Raw genomic sequence first — 21,294 nt, forward strand, 5'->3', positions numbered from 1 at the left:
CTGACAGATTGTGCTCTAGAATTGTGTGCTTGTCTCCTTGGATTTCATACACAGCCTGCAGTGACCAGCAACAATCCTCATCGTTTGTGTTGGTCCACAGTGGAATATAATACATGCAAAGTCTAGTTCTCAAAAACAAGAGGTGGAAGATAGAGGTCTGTATTGCTGCTTTGCTATGTGTAATATTAATAAAAATGATTTCTTTTGAGAAATCTTGCCATAGCTGAAGGCTAGTTTCTGATTTCCTTTGTGTAAGCATATGCAGAGAGAAAAATTATGTACATATATATATATATATAAAATAGTACTTTTTGTAGCATTTCACTTTTGTGCTTACTGGTCACAGTCTTTATAGGTGTGTAAAACATGGGTGTGGCATCATTGACTTTTAGTCAGTAATTGCAAAGAAAATTATTTTCAAAATGCTAATTTTGAGACAAAACATTTATGTAACATTTCATCCCCTTTTACATCATCATTTTGTCCATTGTAGTACTACTGGTAACTTTTCACACTGTAAATGCTCATCTTCAAAGAAAATATACTTGAAAAAGTTAACTCCAAACAAAACAGAATCCTTCATGTAAGCGGCTGTGTAACACTACCTATCTCTTTTTAATGCACTGTTATGAACTTGGCTCATTTATGTGGCAGATTTTTGAATCTAGTATGGAAACCATCAGCTCAAGTTTCTATTTCAGTCAGGAATAGTGTAAGTGCTAGTGCAGAACTACTAACTTGAAGCTGCATGCTTAGCAGAGCTGTATACAGAGAAAACACCACTGGTTGTGTGAATTAATCACTCTTTTTTTATTAAGGTGATAACTTTTTTCTGTATTATTTCTATCCCCAAAATACAAAAATGCAGATAAATTGGCCTTATGCTGCCTGTCTCAGGTTAGATGACCTTTCTTGTCCTTCCACCTCTGTTGGTTGATTGCTACTAACACAAATAATTGTAAAGCCATATTTTATATGACTTTGGGTGTTAGCGGATAGCATCTGAAATTTGTATTTTAAAGATGCAGTTGAGAGTGTTTGAAAAATCAGGGGAATTAAGGAGAACCTCTCCTAAGGCATTTTAAATGCATTTTCTTTTCCCTGTGCTGTGAATTCTCTGGGTATTTTTCTAATTTAAAAGCAATGCGGATCATTTGTAGCATATCTAGTAAACCCCAGATGATGAGTCTAGCACTTGTTTGAGGATTCACTTCCTCTTTGAGAGTTTTCATGTTCTAATATAAGGATGTATATTCAGCTGGGTGCTCCCTGTAATGTCATACTCATAGGAGGAGAAAATGGTCTGCAACGTAGGAGTAACTGCAGTAAATGTTTGTCACATATGTGGTCCCAGGGAAAAGGGGGGTTCTAAAAGTAATGAATTCACTGGCTCAGTTGCTGTTTTACTTGCAACACAAGGCAGCCTTTTTATTTTTGTAGGAAGGAAAACAGGATTCATATGCGTGTTTGGGTTTTGCTTGGGATAGTCTGTTTGATCTGAATAATAAAATATACACAGGAATTCTAGATCAGAAAGTAGCTTACTACTACTGTGTGGCTTACTTTAGCAATAGATGTAGAAAATAGAGGAAAGCATCCTGAGCTTTACTTTATAGTTGCAAAGTACAATGTAAGGTGAATGATTCTTCAGCATTGCCCTTGTAACTAGTAAAAAGAATGTTTCACTGACTGGAGCTTAAAGAGAAAAGAGCGAAGGGAATTAGTCTTCTCTTTGTGACTGCAACAATGGACATTTTTATTTTCAAGAGATCTGTGTCTTTGTCACATTCTCTTGTGGTAACCTTGACGCCCGATCAGTTATTAGCAAAGAGTCCTTATATAACAAACAGTCTTGCCTTTGTGAAGCCATGACACTTAGTGGGCTGATCACAGTTCTCATAGTTTTCTTAGTTGTAGCTAAAATTTAGTGGCACATTAAAACCATGAGTCAGACTGTGAGGGAGGCTTCAGAAGCCTGATTAATTTTATTTTAGAGTCTCATTTATTTATAGTATTTGTCTTGCAGTAGTAACCAGTTTTATGTTCAATTTTGAAGAAAAAGCCCTCAAGACTTTGAGATACCTAGAAGTTCATCAGCTATTCTAAGTTATTTTCCATGATTTCCAGGAAAGTACTGGGCCAAATTCAGCCCAGTTGGGATAAAGAGTAGGTCTAAAGGACAAAACTAGTAGCAAGGCTCATACACATGCATAAGATATGTACTGGATTTCTATGTCAGTAAAAGAGAAGCCATGCAATCTATCAATATCTGACAGATAAAAAACAGAGGCAATTTTCACTCTAACTCTGCTGCAGTAACAATGAGGGCCAGGATGATTTTTTATATATCAGATGGCATTTTAAGTAATATTCAAAGTTACTATATACTTTCGAACTGCGGTAATCGCTGACATTACTACACTTCATTTAAAGAGGAATGCACCATTTTGTTCTTGTTTTAGTGTTTATCACATAGACTAATTAAGAATTTAACAGTTACGTGAGAAAGCTTCTGTTGGTAGTTTGCTGCCTTAGAGAGATACTGCAATTCTGTGTAGAAAACAGTAGAAAACTAAATTGTAAATAAATTTTACAAAACTGAATGGTAAATAAATAAATAAATAAAAACTTACTGTTACCTTGAGTAGTTTTATATTTTAACAGTTCTAAGGGGAATAATTTATTTGGAGAAAAACAAACAAAAAAAGGATGAGTAGTGTTCTCAGTGTGCCTGCAGTGGAAAGCTCACTTTCAACTGGAAAAGGACATTTTAGTTTCTGTCTATGTAAAGGGACGGAAGAGTTTGGGCATATGCAATTGCTTCCATACTCTCTCTTCACCTGAACTGTGAACAGAGGGAGGCACTCCCCTCAGTGAAATTGTGTGTGTCAATTACATCCATTTGTGATTTTCAAAGGAAATCTCTCAATGAGTACTAAGCTTCCAATGCATCTTGGCCCAGCACAGTGGCTAAGGAAAGGCTTTTCCAAGATAAGAAGTGCAAGTATAAAGAGAAATCAATAAAGTATTTTGTAGATTTTACATCTTCTAGTAGAACAGTTTTCTGTCAAAATCAGTGTCTGGTACCTAAAAAATGGAGATGGCTAGCAGTGTTGCATTATGATGAGTGATGCTATCTGCAATTCAAATCCCCTTTCCCAGAGGGAGAGGCACAGAGAGGGAGAAAGAAATTTCTCTGAATGCAAAGCTTGGATAACAGCCTCGTATGTAGTTATACAGGTCACTGCTTTCTGCATTTTTATGGTAGTAAATCCTTATAAACCATAATGTACTTGCTCTACTGCTCAGAAAAAATATAGTAAATCCCCTAGAGACTATCCTGAATATCTAGGACAGGTATGCTTATTGCAAAATATGATTGGATTTTGAATATGCTCAAAATCTTCTAATGTCCTTGTATTAACACTGAGCCTTCTTGGGCATGTCTGTATGTTCAAGAAATTAAATGATGCATTGTATATGCATATACCAGTTCATGCATTTCTCTGACTTACCTCAGCTGGAATCCTCATTATTCAGGTAATGTAGCTTCCTGTCATGTTTGGGAGGGATTCTTGTCATGCAAAATTAGTTCAAACTCTCTGCTCGTATTGGGTCTTAGGCATTTTTACATTAGTATGACTTTTTTCTTTTTTTTTCCTGTACATATCTTTTTCCGCAGAAATGAATGTAGTAGTATGTCATAAGGATTAGAAATTTCACTGAGTACCTGACAAGAGGAAACAAGTGGGACAAACATTCACTGCTAGGCCTGAGACTATTTTCTAAGTCCAGGTGACTGCCTCTGCCACTTACTTATTTTGAATGAAGGCATGTCCCGTGTTATACATGACCTCCTGCTCTGCTGTTCTCGTATCACCATGGAAAAGGTAAAGATAAGTACCTAAGTTATGAAGGAGAGGCAGCAACTCCCTGATTCAAAGGAACAGAAGACAAGGGTTTCAGAGGATCAGCACATCAGATAACTCTGGAAGAAACCTGTCATGCTGACCTGTCTTGTTACCAGTAGTGTTAGTAAAAGTAAAATCTTCAGTGTCTTTTTTCCTTCCCAGGAGAACTGAAGTAAGTAATAAAAGTAACTTTGTTCTGATATTTTAGCAAAGCTCTTATTATTTTCTGAAAAGGGACCAGCATGATAGTTGGACTTGTAGTGTGGGAACTGAGATTTAACCACGAGCAGAAAAAGCAAAGAACAGATTAAATATTCCCTGATGTAATCCCCCCAGCTGGTACATTGTGCGCTCCTTATTTAAAAGCAGTTCTGAGGAATATATAAAAAAAAAAAAAAAAGTGAGCACAAATCTTAAATGCTTATACATAAATATACGTATATATTCCATATATAATCTCAAAACTGTTGACATGTCTCCTATGAAAGATACTGTAGAGTTGCTTTTTTATTTTTTTCAAAACACTGTGCTTTTCAAGGTGGACAGCTCATTTCTAAGACATCCACATACACAAAGAATGAGGCCACTGACTACTCACAATTACTATATACATCAGAAATGCCTCACAAATTTTATATGTATTGCACCTTGAAAATGAAAAAAATATGTTTCAGAATAGAAATAGATTAGAAGAATATTTTGTGATTAAAAAAAGTAAAAAATCTGCTATCTGTGCTGTGATACTAGTTTAATTTACCTAGCAGATGCTTTTTTTCCAGGCATTAGTTTGTGAAAGGGTAGCTTTAAAATTTCCTTTGTATTGTAAGATGAAGATTTGTACCTTGAAATCATAGAATCATAGAATGATAGAATCATAGAATGTCCTGGGCTAGAAGAAACTTCAGAGATCATCATGTTCTAACTCCCTGCTACAGGCAGGGTTGTGAACTGCTAGATCAAGTACTAGATCAAATCACCCAGGCCCTGGTCTTGAACGCCTCTAGGGATGCAGAGTCCGCAGCCTCTCTAGGCAACCTGTTCCTGATCCTCACTACCCTCTCAGAGAAAAACTTCCCCCCGACATCTAATCTAAATCTTCCCTCTTTTAGTTTAAAATCATTTTCTCCTTTTTCTATCACTATCTCCTTTTAAATATTGGAAGGTTGTAATGAGGTTTCCTTGCAGCCTTCTCTTTTCTGACTGAAGAAGCCCAGCTCCTTCAGCCTGTCTTTGTAAGAGAAATCTCTAGACCTTGGATCATCTTTGTGGCCCTCCTCTGGACCCTCTCCAAAAGCCCCACATCTTTCCTGTTTCAGGGGCCCCAGACCTGCACACAGTACTTCAAATGGAGCCTCACAAGGTCAGAACAGAGAGGGACAATCACCTCCTTTACTCTACTGGCCACCCCTCACCTCCTTCACTCTACTGGCCACCCCTCTTCTGATGCAGTCCAGGATGTTGGCCTTCTGGGCTGCAAGCACATACTGCTGGCTCATGTTAAGTTTTCCATCTGCCAAATGAAAACTACTACTACTTTCAAGGAATTCTCCCAGTCTTTATAAGCATCTTGGATTACCCTGACCGAAATGTAAAGTCTTGCACTTATTTTGTTGAACCTCATTAGGTTCACATGGGCCCACCTTTCAAGTTTATAAAGGTCCTTCTAGATAGTATCCTTTTCTTCTACCATATAATCTGCACAACTCAGCTTGGTGCCATCAGCAAACTTGCTGAGGGTGCACTCTATCCCATAATCTATTTCACTGATAAAGATGTAGAAGAGTACGAGTCCCAAGACCAACCCCTGAGGACATGACTCATTACTGGCCTCTACCTGGACATAGAGCCATTGACCTCAACCCCCTGACTGCAACCTTCCAACCAGTTCTTTATCCACCAAATAGTCCAACCTTCAAATCCATATCTCTCCAATTTAGTGAGAAGGATGAGGTGGGGGACCATGTCAAAAGCCTTGTACAAGTCCAGGTAGATGACATCTGTTGCCTTCCTGTTGTCCGCTGATGTTATCACTCCATCATAGAAGGCCACCAGATTGGTCAGGCACAAGCCTCCCTTGGTGAGTCATGCTGGCTGTCTCAGATCACGTGCTCACCATTCATGTACCTTAACTCCTCTCTTCCAGGAGGATCTGTTCCATGATCTTCCCAGGCACAGACGTGAGGCTCACTGGCCTGCAGTTCCCCAGTTCTTCCTTCCTCCCTTTCTTGTCTCCAGGGACTTTGCCTGACAGCCACAACTTTTCAAATGTAATGGAAATCAACTTGGCAACTACATCAGCCAGATCCCTTAGACCCCTGGTATGCATGTCATCCACCCCCATAGATTTGTACATGGTCAGTCTCATGAGGTAATCTTGGTCTTGCTTTGCACTTAGAGTGGGGGAAATTTTGCTCCCTGAGTTCTCAACTAGAGGTTCAGGGATGTGGGGTTCAGGGATGTGAGAAATATGAGAATCCTGGCTACCAGTGAAGATCGAGGAAAGGAACTAATTGAGTACCTCAGCCTTCTCCATAGCTGCTGTAGCAAATTCTCCTTTCTGATTTATCAGAGGAAGTATGCTCTCTTTGACCTGTTTCTTTTGACTTATGTACCTGTAGAATCTGTTCTTTTTGTTTTTAACATCCCTTGCCAAGTTCAGTTCCATCTGTGCCTTGGCTTTCCCAATCCCATCTCTGCATGTCTGGACAGAATGCCACCATTTTTCTCAGGTGATTCATCTTTGTTTCCACTGCCTGTACATGCACTTCTTTTTCCTCAGCCTGACCAGCAGGTCCTTGCCAAGCCAGGACAGTTTCTTGCCTCCCCTGCCTGCTTTCTTATTCTGAGAGATGGAGAACTCTTGCACTCTCAAAAAGGCATCCTTAAAGAGAAGTTATCTTTGTTCCACTTCTTTGTCTCTAAGGTCAGCTTCCCAGGCGATCTCATCCAACAATTCTTTAAGCAGCCTGAAGTTTGCTCTCTCAAAGTTCAGCATCCTGACTTCACTCTTTGCCAGGCCCCTGTTCTTTACGATCACAAACTCAACCAAGGCATGGTTGTTGTAGCCCAGGCTGCCTCCAGTCTTAGCCTCTTTAATTTGTAAACCTCTGTATTTGTGAGCATCAGGTCAATACTTCATCTCCTCTACAGAGTCCTGAAGAATACTGCATAATACTGCAGAGAAGAGAGACTGTAGAGACCATTTCTGTGAGAGCTTGTCACATTCTTGTTCCATGATGAGCTGATTTTATGGTAATGCTCTGCTTCAGATAGGATTATATAATGTAGTTTTTAAAGTCATCTTGTTTTTCTAAAGTTGGCAGTGCGAAGTCTTAAGGAGAAGCTGACCACTGAAGAAGCTTCCTCAGGGTCCCTTAATGGTTATGCAACAGAGAACATCTCCAGATCTGCCTAGGTAGGCACTAAAAGTTTGCCTATGCTTAGAAGAAAGCTCTACTAACACAACACTGTCAGACACCATCTCTTTTCGTAGGTGACATTTCTTATTACCAGCCTGAACAGGTAAAATAATCTGTGTGCCACTGCAGTCAGTTCACATTAGAAGTGCTTTAAATCAAGGAAATCACATCTCTGGCTAAAAAGGAAGGGCAGAGAAAAATCTATGACCTCAGAACTTACAGACTTACTTACCTTTGTACTGCCCACACTCCTCTGAAGCAGACTGTTCCTATACACAGAATAAGGTGTTTGGCTGTGGATATATTCTGGTATAGTGCCATTATGCCATTGATCAATGCATTTTAGAATTTGGTGATTGCAGCAAAGGAAGAGCTGTGTTGTATGTATCTCACCTAGTTCACAGGACATAAAAGTGTATGCATGTAATGTGTGTGCAAGGTGTGCCATAAAGAGTATTTGAAGGTGAAAAGCCTGGATAAGTTTGGAAGGCAGCATAAAATGACAAAGCCAAATTAAGCTCTGTCTTCCATTAGGAGAAGTTCCTGGAAAATACTGTCCTCAGAGTGGTGCCCAGGCACTGCTTGCCTACAATGGCTACCCAACAACCACAACACTTATCTTTTCACAGTCTCTCTAGAAGCTGGATGTATTGGATGTATGAATGAGGTTTAAAGCTGTCATTATTTTTATATATTAAGTGAAGTATGCAAGCACTGAAGAAAAAGTGTAATGGATTGCATTTTAAGTACGATGCTTACAGTGATTACTCATGTGCTAACATCAGTGTCAAACCCTTCAAAACTGTAAGTTAATTTTCTTTGTTTTGTTTTGAATCCCCCTCCTCCTTTTTTTTTTCTTTTTTTTTTTTTTTTCTATTCACAATATTCACAACGAACTGAGCATTTGGTCTTTATTTTGAGCAATGGACATTTAGAAATTTTTGTAATATATTCATGCTATCATTCTAATTTTCTTAAATCCATATGTATTGAAATAAATTGTGATCTCATCACAGAAGTAGGTCTAAATGGGAAAAGACTATGTAAGTATTGATTATTTTTTAAATCTAAATTTCAGCCAAGTAGGAGACCTGCAGTATTTTCTTCCTACAGTAGATGGCAGAGGTACACTATATATTTGTTTGCAATTTATTTTAGTTATTATCCTAACAGGAAGGTTATCTTATTTTCTTAAAAATCTGTATTGGTGCTTAGGAGCATCTGCATGTTAAAAATCTTATTTCTCCCTAAACAATTCTGTTTTAAGTACCACTAAACCGTTACAGTGCTGAAAATAATTTAAAAAAAGATAGAGCTCAGGTTAGAAAGAAAATGGATTGGAATTAAATCATTTCTACTGCATTAACCTCAAAGTCAAACTTGTTTGTTTCTTACGTTTTCATTTTCCCGGTGCTAAATAAGAGCAAAAGTGTTTCTATAAAAAAACAATTTCTGTCACATACAACAAGCATTATGCTGGATCTAGCATACAATATGTTATTTGATCCTGGTTGAATTTCTTATAGTAGCTTTATTCAACAATACAGAACCCCTATTGATTAAAATACAGCTGTATGTGAAGAATTTTTAATAACAGATTAAGGCATAACACATGTATTTTCACTGGTAGCTAATGGAGAGAGTGTAGGTGTCTTTTTGAGCCCTTGATGATCTCATAGTGTCACAAATCCCTGTGTAATCTTAAAGGTCTCCTCCCCCCACCATGAATCACTGTAGGCGCACACACACACACACACATATATATATACAAAAGGAAGAAAATGATAGTGCTAATATGAACAACAGAAAATAAACGTGTACCTTAGTTTTTCCAGATCAGTCAAATAACATTTTTCTAGTAAAGATATCAGTGTTTGCACGCTCCTTCAGATTTCGATTTATTTCAGCTTTGTCAGACTCTTTGCAATGTGAGTTGCTATACTATTTTTCATATGTACTCTTACACTATACTTATCATCATAGTGCTTGAGTGCCTTGCGGTAATGCATTGAATAATTAACACTCATTGCATATTTATACTGTCAGATTTTCCCAAGGAGATAAGTGAGTGTGTGAGACAGTTTCTTTTGGCAATTAAAGCAACACAGAGATACACACTGATATATGCTAGAGAGTGCACTCTCCAAGAAACATGCCTTATGATTAGAGAAATTTGGTGATTCTTTAATTCTGTTTAATTTAATTCAGTCTACTTTACTTTCATTATGTCTGTTCTTTGGCGTCTTTTGGAAAAGGATGAAGCACTGCTGTCTCATAAGAGCATATTGACAGAAATTTTAATTCATGCATGTGAATATGGAAATGGAGGATGCTTATTTAATAAGCTTGCAATGGAATCGGTAGAGTTATAATGGGAATTGGAAGGAGCTTCTATACTGTTCTGTTCTCTATACAGTTTATATTTCATTAATAGCTGCAGCCTTGCTGTGCCAACATTCTTCAAAGAACTCTTTAAAATTCTACTGCAGCAAGCATGTTACCTTGAAAAGGCATCCTGTTTTCTTTCATTTTTTTTTTTTTTTTTTTCTCATTCCTTGCTGTCCAAGCTAATCAGATTTTTGTATTGTCACATTAGCCAAGGACAGTACATAGTTGCGTGATTGCTATTGCTGGGAATCAGGGATAAATACTGACATATGTATGCAAAACAAATTTCTCTTGTTTAGGTAACAGCCTCATCACTTTATATAACAATTACTACAGTGAGTGGAATGGATGAGAACTCTTCTCTTGTAACTGAGAACAAAATCTGTTAAAGTACTCCTGAATCCTATCCAACATTGTTTCTAACACTACTCTAATTACATAAAAAATAAACAAAAAAGAGTGCATTATTCCTCTCTGTGTAGATTTCATTCTTCACCAGTTCTTTCTATGCAGATTACAGATGATTCCATTTTACCTGGTTGCTGATAAGGAGTAATATTAACTGCATGTATTTGTCCACCAATTACCAATATTTTGAAATACGAGATAGAAGTAGCAAATTCTGTGATCATTTAAATGCCTTATTCTCAGTAGACGGCCTTTTAGATTCTGGAACCTCAATCTAATTATGTTCTTTCAGCTAAGGAACAAAGAAATAAATCTCTTGTTTGTCCCTCCTAAGAAAAATGGAATAGCCAAATCAGGCTTTTTTCATTTTCTGCTTTTCTTACTGCTAATTATTTGTATTATCACAGAATCTAGGAATCAGAATCCCAGTACTCCTATTATGAACAATACTGTGAAACAGAACAAAAGTATCAGAGCCTACAGTGAGTGTATAAAATAAGAAATGAATTTAAATAAAGAAAAACAAAGGATGCATTTTAAGAGTCAAATAGTTTCTATGCCCCGCAAAGGCTGAAATAAGGACTTATAGCTTCTAAAGCATATTTTAAATGTAATTAGTAACAAAGCACTGCAATCCTGGCTTTTCATTCATCCATGGAAAGGAAAAAGTCCCACACAGAGAAAATAATTTCTATAATAATGTTAACACTCTTTCATGAGCCACTTAGGCTGAGAGATTGCCTTTCATAATTATTGCTTGGTGCCTGTGATGTCTACATACTGTGGGGTCTTCATAGGTTGAATATTTGCATAGGCAGTAATGGAATACCTGGATTCTTTCCTGTACTTGATAACAAGTAAAATAATAATTGTATTTTACATTTCTATCTCATCATCTTTTGTGACAGTGATAAGTAGCTGGCTTTAGATTTGTCTTGAAAAAAACTGGAAGTAACAAATACTTTTTTTTTCCAATTATGAATTCTAGGTTTCATTAAAATTCAAACTTAATGCTGTCTCTTACTAAAGTAATAGCATGCAGTCTTTCAGCCATTAGCACTTTCCAGTGGTGGTGAATCAAAACAAGAGACAAATAAGTTAATGACAGCATGTTGGCTGACTGCACTTGCCTTCCAGAAAAGGAGAAATTCTCACAGCCAAAGACAAATGCATTAACAACTGTCTCCAAAGAGAAAGGATTGGTGCAGTTCCTGGTCTGCATTTATTTTTATTTAAATAAATATTAATATTGTGGTCCATTATTTAAATCTAAATTTAGCTTTTTTAACTTTGGATTACTATACAATGGTTTCTCATTTTTCAATTTCATGATTCCAGTTAGACACTATGTTTAGTTCTGTCTCCATTTGTATTATATTAAGATGCTACTGCCAGAACTAATTTAAGATTATGAAAATAAATTAGAATTATGTGATTTATTTCAAATTAAACACACAGATTCCTGTGTATCTAGATTATATGGTTTGAAATCTTTGTGGCTACAAGAGATATGCTAATTTAATTTTTCTCACTGTATTAAATTCTGGAATGTGTTCTGTTCATGGCCATTCTTCAAGCAGAAAGAGTTGTCTGTTAAAAGCAAATTTAGATTTTTATGTGTTTGATTGCTTGCTTGGTTGGTTTTTAGATGTATTGTGCATTGCTGTTCTGCTGAGCAGAACAATTACACTGAGTGAATGTCTACTAGTTATCGACAATTTAGTTGACCGTGTGTAGGTGTCTAAAATGAAAATAGAAATAGTCCTTTATTTCCATTTAAGGGAAATGTGAGCCCAAATTGCCCTGTTCCTTGGTTCCTCAACCACTCAGAGTGGACTGTGAACTTGCACTTTCATGCTGTGGATATGACATTAATTCAAGTGTTGACATGAGCTGAAAGTCACATATAGTCCAAGTCCTAGGACCTTTCATGAGCCTGAATAATTCTAGTACTTTGTATATTTTCAGAAAGACACATTGTTTTTTCAAGTCATAGAGAAAAACAAAATATGCTCATTTAAAGTTGTTAGAAAAAATGAATGTTATACAAAGAATGAAAAATGAAGATCATTTTTGAAGATAACTTTTCCCAATTCTGTGTCAACACTAAAATCTAAAAGCTGTATGTGTGGGTTGATTAATTGAGAATAGATGGGAATAGAACAGTGAAGTCTTTCAGAATAGCCAAGAGAAAAATGCTGTTCTAAAAACTGTAGATTGGAAGCAGCAGGTGGTATGAGTCTTACATTCTGAAGACTGTTACAGAAAATATACAGCATTGCAATAATGAAGTAGGATTATCTTTTCCCTGCTCTTGGTGGAATACAGAGGTAGAAACAAAATGTGGGCTGTGGACTACTGAGAGAGAATGCAAGAAGGGCTGTGGGCCTGTAGTCAGATGATATTTTTTTCTACTGGGAAATGTGAAACAAAAGTCCTGCTTTGTTATTGCTCCTGGAAGGCCCAGTTTGTTTTCAGCTAAAGAATTAGTGGATGAAACACAGAAACAGAAACAGGCATACTGAATGTGGGCTAGAAAGAGGACGTGTTCCTTTTGTTAGAATTTTCAGTTAACTGGCCTGTTTTTTTTTGTTTTGTTTTGTTTTGTTTGTTTGTTTGTTTTTGGAAAAATTATGCAGAATAAATCTTAAATGCAGTTAACTGTTCTCTGTGACTCAGATTTGGCCTACCTGAGGTTAGAGAACTAACTCTACCTGAGGTTAGAGAACTAACTTTAGGTTGTCAGGAATGCATGATCCCTCTGCAGACAGTAGCGCTAGTGAAATCTGAATCAGCCCATGGAAATTCCACCTAGTTGTCAATGGAAAAAACATGGAATGTTTCCTCACATACACTTCGGAGCTAGAAGTTATGTGGAATGAATGTAGCAATATGTACAATTTTTTAAAAATATATTTTATAGAACGTGGCTATTATTAAACACTACTCAAGCTCTGTTTTAAGCCAAACATAATCTTTGTTTGATCAGTGTTCAACCCACTATGGAACAGATGAGAAACTACTCTGAGAAAAGAATGGAGTAAATTTTTTTTTTTTTTTGCTGAATGTTTTTAGCTGATGCATTCAAATGAACCTCATCATTACCATGAGAAACAGCATTCTCTTATAGGAATCACAAGTCTTTCTACATTTTTGGCAGTTAGATAAAGCTCAGAATTTCAATGTATTTATTCTAAATTCTGAGCTTTATTCAAGAAAATAGACAAATGCTTAAATGAAATTGCAATATTGGAGAGAAGCTCACAAAAGATGTAACTGACTGCAAAATACAAATTAGTAGAGCTACACATATGTGATGGCTGAGTAGTCTTCAGTTTGGAAACTATAATCGCACTCTATAAAAGCATTCAGGTGACAGCTAATTTTCCTCAATTGCCATGTAAAATATGATAATAGTGGTAAGGGGGCTCTTAAATTCTTGATACTTACATTCATTAATTTTTAAGCATCTGCTGCAGACTTCAGGGCACACAAATCTTCTTAGGCATTATGTCCAATGCTTTGGAGTTCAAAAAGATTTTTATTTTAAGTCTCAGCAAAAATATTTATAGGATTTCTTTGAGCGTGGAATCTAGAAATATCCTCTTGGTTACTATTATTGTTAGTATCTTATCATTGCACTTGTAATTAGAAGAAAGACAGACTTTGTACAATGTCTCATAGTGACAGAAAAAGTGGGAATGGTTTAAAACTAAAGGAGTTTGATTAGATGTCAGTGGGAAATTTTTCACTCTGAGGGTAGTGAGGTGCTGGAACAGGTTGCTGATGACTCATCCCTGGACATGTTCAAGGCCAGGTTGGATAGGGCCCTGGGCAACCTGATCTAAAGCTCGATCAAGTTGGCAACCCTGCCCATAGAAGGGGGTTGGAACTAGGTGTTCTTTAGGGTCCCTTATAACCCAAACCATTCTGAGATTATTAGAAGTTATGAGAATGGGCTGTAATACTTTACTGAGTTCTTATATGTTTAGAAATCTCATTTGCATCAATTATTGTCTATTATTATTGTCACGAATTATTATAATTAGCCATATCTTGACAAATATTACAAGAACTTTTGGAGACTGCAGCAGATCTCATAGTCTCATTTTGCCATGCTCTACAAAAACACTATAGCTTTCTTTCAGTGTAAGCAGATGTGAAACATAGGAGCTAAACACTTGATCTGATCAAGCGTGATCTGATATGACTCCCTCCCAGGAGAGGGAGTCTTCTAGGTAGTATAAGATTGAATTATTTATTTTAGGTGACTGAGGATTTGATTTCAAAAATATAAGTAATTCCAGATTTATTAGAGCTTAATACATTATTCCAGAATACATAGGATAATAATTATCTTGTTTTCTATTTTTTGTACTTTAAAACACATGAATTTAGTAAAAAAAACCCCTTCATTCTGCGACCAAAAATTGTACACAATTATAACATCTTACAACAGTTAACCTAGTAATTAGATGATGAGGAAAAACAATAAATAATGAAAAAGCACCACCTTGAAATATTCTGATTGTGTCCTCAAGTGATACAGTATGAATTCACTGCAACTGAGTAAGCCTGTGAAAAATCTAGCTCTGTATGATTATTTGGCAAGTTAAGGGCTTTTGTTGGATCTTTCATGTTCACCAGTTAACACGGTAAAATGTTTTAACCCATAATGTCAATACTTGTATTGGTAACTTGTATTCAGAAACATGGCATGAAACAGTACAACTCTAGGATTTTAAACATAAAACATGTCTAATGAAAGCAAGAGCTCTCACCACAGATTGGTCATAGAAAATGCAGAAAGAAGATATTCTAAATCCTCATAAGAGATGAAATGGAGCCTCATTCTATCAAACATAAGAAATACTTTCTTTTCCTATTCCACAAAATATTCTCTCTGAAGAAGAATCTCAGATTTGATCAACAATATATCTGCTTCCTTTGTACTACTTATCTCCCTGTGTTTCTCTTTTTACTTCCATCACACCCATGAAAATGAGCAATTACAGATTTAGTGATCATTTTCACACCGGATTAGAAATAATTTATTGATTTTGAGATTAAATTCAAAACTTTTTCTATGCTACAGCAAAATAGGTGTTGCTTTGATTTTACTTTATTCATTAATATGATCTGGAAAGTAAGAGTTTGAGTAATGCCTTACGTTTGAACCACAAAATGCTGCAGGCTGCACTGGATAGGTAAAGCTTGTACAGTGACCTCCTGTGAGACACAGATCTCAACTTAGTGCTGAAAATGTTTCATTTGCATAGACATTCACCTTATTGATTGCTGCAGAAAAGACAACTGATAATAAATATGATAAAAGTCAGTGCTGTTCAGATGAATACTTGTTCTTACCCTGCATGAAATCTCAGTTGGAGCTTCTGTGATAGGGCTGGTCTCTGAAAGCATTTATGTCTCACAAGCATTTTGTAGAAAATCTGCATGAAGTGATATGGAAACCAGAGGAAGTCACAGTTTTATATTCATGAAAGTGAGACAGCACTGTAATTTGAAAACGCTTCCAATAAAATTGGAATGTACTTTCCTTGATCTGACATCTTCAAACGTTTTTGCTTACTGTACTTTACAGATATCCTGTGGCATGCCACAGTACATTTTTTTTGTATGTATCACAATTGCAATATCTTTACATTTTCTGCAGGTTTTACAGCATTCAGGTAGATGCTATGCCATATACTGTGCCTTGCTGTCTTACTGTATGTAGCACTTGCAAATTATGTCCGGTGTCCACGCATACAATAGGTTTTTAATCTTAGATTTAAATAAAAAAACTTAGAGGATATTGATCAAATTGTATTTATTTACTTATTTATTTGTTAAAATTCTTTAATGTATGCTACCATTTTCTCTAAGATTCCTAAGGGCAGGAAAGTGATGATTCTTTAGTAACGCTCTTAAGTGCTCTGTTGCAGCAATTCACAGTGCCAGTTAAAGTCATGGATTAATGGGCTTGGTTTCATCTGCCCTTATTTAAGTATCTGAAAATTGGATGCTTAAATCTGAGATAGTCAGCCTAGACACTCATGTTAGCCAAATGAGAAAGATATATATTTCCTAAGGGTGATTCATTCCTCAGGAGTATTTAAACTAGATCCCTTCAATTACCCAGAAGTGTATCTTTCTCCCAGATAGTTTCTGGTAGAATACATAAATGCAATTTTTTTGAAGTCTACAGTTGTCCTGAACTGTCCTAGGCATAGATGCATGAAGATACCAGAAACTTAAGCTGGTACAAGACATCATGCAAACTATGGATGTCCAACCTTTTGGCTTGCTTGGGCCGCATTTAGTGAATAGAAACTGTCTGGGGCTGCATATAGGTCACTCCAAAAGTAATGCCTAATATTTATTTTTATGGAAAAAGCAGATACAAAGAGCAGAAGAACACTGTTTGATAAAGAAAATTCTCAGCTACTTAACACTATTTTTCAACATAGCCATCACCATTAGCTATGCATTTTTGCCAGCACTGAACAAGGGAGACCTTATTACTCTCTTCCAGTACCTGAAAGGTGCTTACAGTGAGAGTGGGGTACGTCTCTTCTCACTGGTGACAGGTGACAAGACAAGGAGAAATGGCCTCAAATTGTGCCAAGGCAAGTTTAGGTTGGACGTTAGGAAACACTTCTTTACAGAAAGGGTGGTTAAGCACTGGAATAGGCTCCCCAGGGAGGTGGTTGAGTCACCATCCCTGGATGTGCTTAAAAACCATTTGGATGTGGTGCTCAGTGACATGATTTAGCAGAGGGTTGTTATATGAATGATGAATTATGATTAATTCATAATAATTAATATATTTATAATTAATAAATTCATAAGTAATTAATTAATAATCACAATAATGAAATACTAATTATGATTGACATAGTAATATGGGAGATATTAAAGCTATTTAGAATGTGTTAAAAAGCTTTGTTTTCCTTTTCTTTGCAAAAGAAAGGATGACTTCTATGATATACTAAATGCTGAGTGTGTGTATTTAAGAATGAGCTTCCCTGAAATTACTGTGAAGTGTTTTCTTTTTTGACATTAAGCACCATGATTAGTGCCAAAATAGTTTTCTTTAGAAGTAATCTGTTAGTATTTCTGTTAACACTGATATGTTAAAATGAAGAGCAGTTAGATTTATTAGTAGTAAAGGAAAATACTGCTAACTGTGCACATTAATATTTTTCTTGGGACCTTATCTATTTTAAATATTCTGTAACATAATTATATATAAGTAAATTCAGTTTTAATATGTCAGATAGAGTTATCATCTTTCAAGCAGCCCTCCAAGGTTAATAATGTCAGGAAATATAAAGTGTTTCTGACTGTAAGATTAGACTTCTTATTTTTAAAAGGACTTTAAATTTCATTTCAAAAGTAGATTTCATACCCCATGAAATTTAAACTGAGACATCTAAAAAATACTCATTTTATTATAATGCAGTGAAAAATTATAGTGTACATGCTACTTGTTCAGTCCATCAAAGATGCTTCTGAAAAGACAATGAATCTTTTCACAGGTAGAAGATGTAAAATTCACTGCATAATCAATGCCACCAGCTGTTCATCCTTAGGAGATATAAAGGCAGAAATAATTACTTCTTAACAGTGTACACTGGAAGTTGAAAGCAAGACATTAAAATGTACTCTAAACTTGTTTGTGTATAATGTGGATTTATTTATTTATTTATTTATTTATTTATTTATTTATTACCCCCTGAAAAGGTTTTACTTTCACATAGAAAGTCCAGAAATATCCAGTTAAAAATAAATAGAAAATACAGAAAATACTGCTTACTCTGGCTGCACTAACTGCTAGGATTGATTTAACTTGACTAGGTAAAACTGTGCTCCCACATGAACTTTACAGGAAGCGTAAGTTGTCTTGTGTAAGACAGATACATTACTACACTATTGCCACTTTTAAAAATACTGCTTCTGGGACTCTTCGAGATCTGCAGTCTTTTCTGTTTAGAATCTTGCACTCCTCTAAGTACAGTTTGCACACATGGAAAACACACAGAATACTTTAGTACTGAATTTTACTTCAGTTACTTTTACAAGTTCAAACAAATCAACTTTATGATTGTCATATGTCATCAGTATTGCATTTTATACAAGTGTGTTTTTTTTTTTTTCTCTTATGTCCTAAGATCTCATTGGACTTTCCAGAAGGTCATCTGATTCATGACTCAGGTTTATTTATTGATCACAGCAGTCAACAGAAAAAAAAAATAAAAATAATATTTATCATGTGTTATTGTTCTTAGGATTATTTACCTTCAAATCAGTATGTGTTGAATGTTTTTTATCAAACTAAGAGTCCACATCTTCAAAATGTCTTTAGGTTTACCTGCAAAGTAAAGAACAGGGACATAGATTTTTCCAGATTATTATTTATTACTTGTTTTTGGAGACCTTAGACTGCAGGGCATGCTAGAGCTTACAGCTTCTACAATCTAGAGGAAACTGAACCAGATGTCAATGTCAGAACATTTGTAGAAGGACAGATGTCATGAGGCAAAATATTACCAATGGAGTTGATGTATTAGTGATGTTTTTTATGGAAGTGTAGAGCATCTTGTGATGCAACTGTTCCTTTCCAAGGCTCAGAATAAGGCCTTGGGAAAGAAGAGTTACTGGAAAAGTTGTAAGAGATAACTTCTATAATCACAGGGAGAATGGAGAGTCTGTATAAGAAACACTAACTCAAAGAATGCAGCTTACTTGCCTTAGTCTAAGGCTGACTGTATCTTTACATATCCGTGACATACCAGGGAGAAAAAAAACCTGCTTAAACAAAGGGTAAGGAATAGAGTTGAAAGTCGCTACTTAGTACACTCAGAGTGGAGATCAGGAAAATTAAAGAAAGGAATGAAATCCCAGAACTGCATCCCATTAAAAATATTAGGAGGCAGCAGCTTGACTTCTAAGAACATCTTGGTAAATTAGCAGTTGGATTATATGATTTAAATTCCAAAGGCACAGGAATTCTTTACCTTCACTGTTGGCTTGATGGGTTAAGGTACTAGGCAGGTGCCTAAACTTGAAATAAGTTAAGAATGGTGAAAAAGAAAAAGTATAGTATGAAAGAGACAGCAATAGAAGTTTCCTTTTAAAGATGATAAATGTGAAATATCTCATTTTTTTGCAATCTCCTGAGAATAAGGAAAGTAAGGAGAGAAATAAGTGAAGAGGACTGCCATTTACCCTTGTAAGTAAGCAAATGAAACCCTCTTGACCAATGCTTATAATCTTTATAAGCATGTCTTTATGTTATTTGCTTTATAAAAAGCACACTTGAGCTCTAAAAATACTGAGAAAAGTAAGTATTTCAGTTAAATGCACTGCCATAGTTAATCTCTGCAGAAGTGAAGAGCTGCTCCCAGCAAAATTCTGGCCATTCTTCTTTGCAGAGTCCAACAGAGGAGGTGAGAGAAGATTCACCTAGAAAATGAGCTCAGAGAGCTATCGTAAAGAAACATTGCTGAAAAGAAATTTTTTGGAAGATAAAAAGTGACCAACTATTACTTGAGGTGCCCTGGTTGTTTACCATGGAAAGGTGTGTAGTAGAATCAGCCATACCTACGACTCAGGTCACTTTGTTAACAGTATTATTTTCATTAAGCTTGTAAAATCAGTGACTAAAAGCAGCTGTGACTTGTGATTCATTAATACTGTTGGTTAGATATTTGTCAATCATACCACTTCTCTTAACATCACCCAGCAACTGACCATTCATTTAATCAGCCAACATCTGTGCCTCATGGACTGATTAGAATTCTCAACATTTTGATAGAATGGCTATAAAAAGCAAATTGCTTTTTATCCTATCCTATCCTATCCTATCCTATCCTATCCTATCCTATCCTATCCTATCCTATCCTATCCTATCCTATCCTATCCTATCCTATCCTATCCTATCCTATCCTATCCTATCCTATCCTATCCTATCAATAAAAACATGAAGATAAAGGCACAGGCTTGAAATCATCTTTCTCTCTTAAATACCTAACTGCTGCTGAGCTAAAAGTCATGTGAGACTGGTTTCAGGTCTGGAACTGTTGCAGTCAAGAACATCTCTCTCTTCCCTGATAGTATATTCAGTAGTAGATTATAAACTAGTGTGTACGGAACAGCCTTTCAGCTCTTCAGTTGAGCTGATACATTGCGAATAACAGAATTCAAGATGTGGATAAGGCTAGGAAGGCGGAAGGTGTGAGAAGAAAGAGAGAAAGTATGGATATGAAATACCATTACGTACATGACAGTACATTACGTAACAGTCATTACAGGAACTACTGTGCATATTTGATTTCCACTTCTCAGCTTTCAATGTGCTTTCAAAAAAATTACAAAGTCAAACTTTGTTTTATACTAATATTAACCGTAACTTAAATCATGATTAACTTACCAGTCATATATAAATGCTTGACTTAAAACTTTTAATCACAACCAAGTGGAATCCAGCAGAATCTTATATTACACCATGGTTCCATATGCTGCTGTTTTGATAACTAACTACATTTAATATTTTTACCTCTTTTTTTTTGGTCCTGTTACCTTTCTAGATTTATTACCTGTTTTTATTTTTATTAGTACTCTACCTTCAGTGGAGCTGATATACCAGTTGTATTTGAGAATATTCAGGCTAGATATATTATGAACAAATGAAGAGATTAGATGTCTCTGTTACTATCTTGCATAAATAATGTTTTTATTTCTTACTGTTGTTGCTCTGAGTATCTGTTACTTGCTCTGGATATGTGCATTTTGTTTCCATTAACTGTCAACAATTTAATTACATATTGATTTCATGCCATGAACTTTATCTCGCATAATTTTCAACAGATTTGTCTAATATCCTAAAAATTTACCTTTAGTGGACTTATTATGAACTTAACTAACACTTGTTATGGAAGCAGCCAGCCAAAACATAGAGCACAATAGTAATTTCAGCTCTTCAGCTGAAGAGAGATTTGTTTGTTCTACATATTTCCTTGGGGAAAAAAAAAAAAAAAAAAAAAAAGAACAAAGACATACATCACAACGGAAAAAATCCAGCCCCTCTCTCATATATTTCCTGAACTGAGTGTTCTGTTCAAGAAAGTTGATCCATAGACAAAATAAAATGATTTACTTTTTTT

The sequence above is a fragment of the Gallus gallus genome, chromosome 1, assembly GCF_016699485.2.
Source record: "Gallus gallus isolate bGalGal1 chromosome 1, bGalGal1.mat.broiler.GRCg7b, whole genome shotgun sequence".
In the NCBI taxonomy this organism is placed as follows: Eukaryota; Metazoa; Chordata; class Aves; order Galliformes; family Phasianidae; genus Gallus; species Gallus gallus.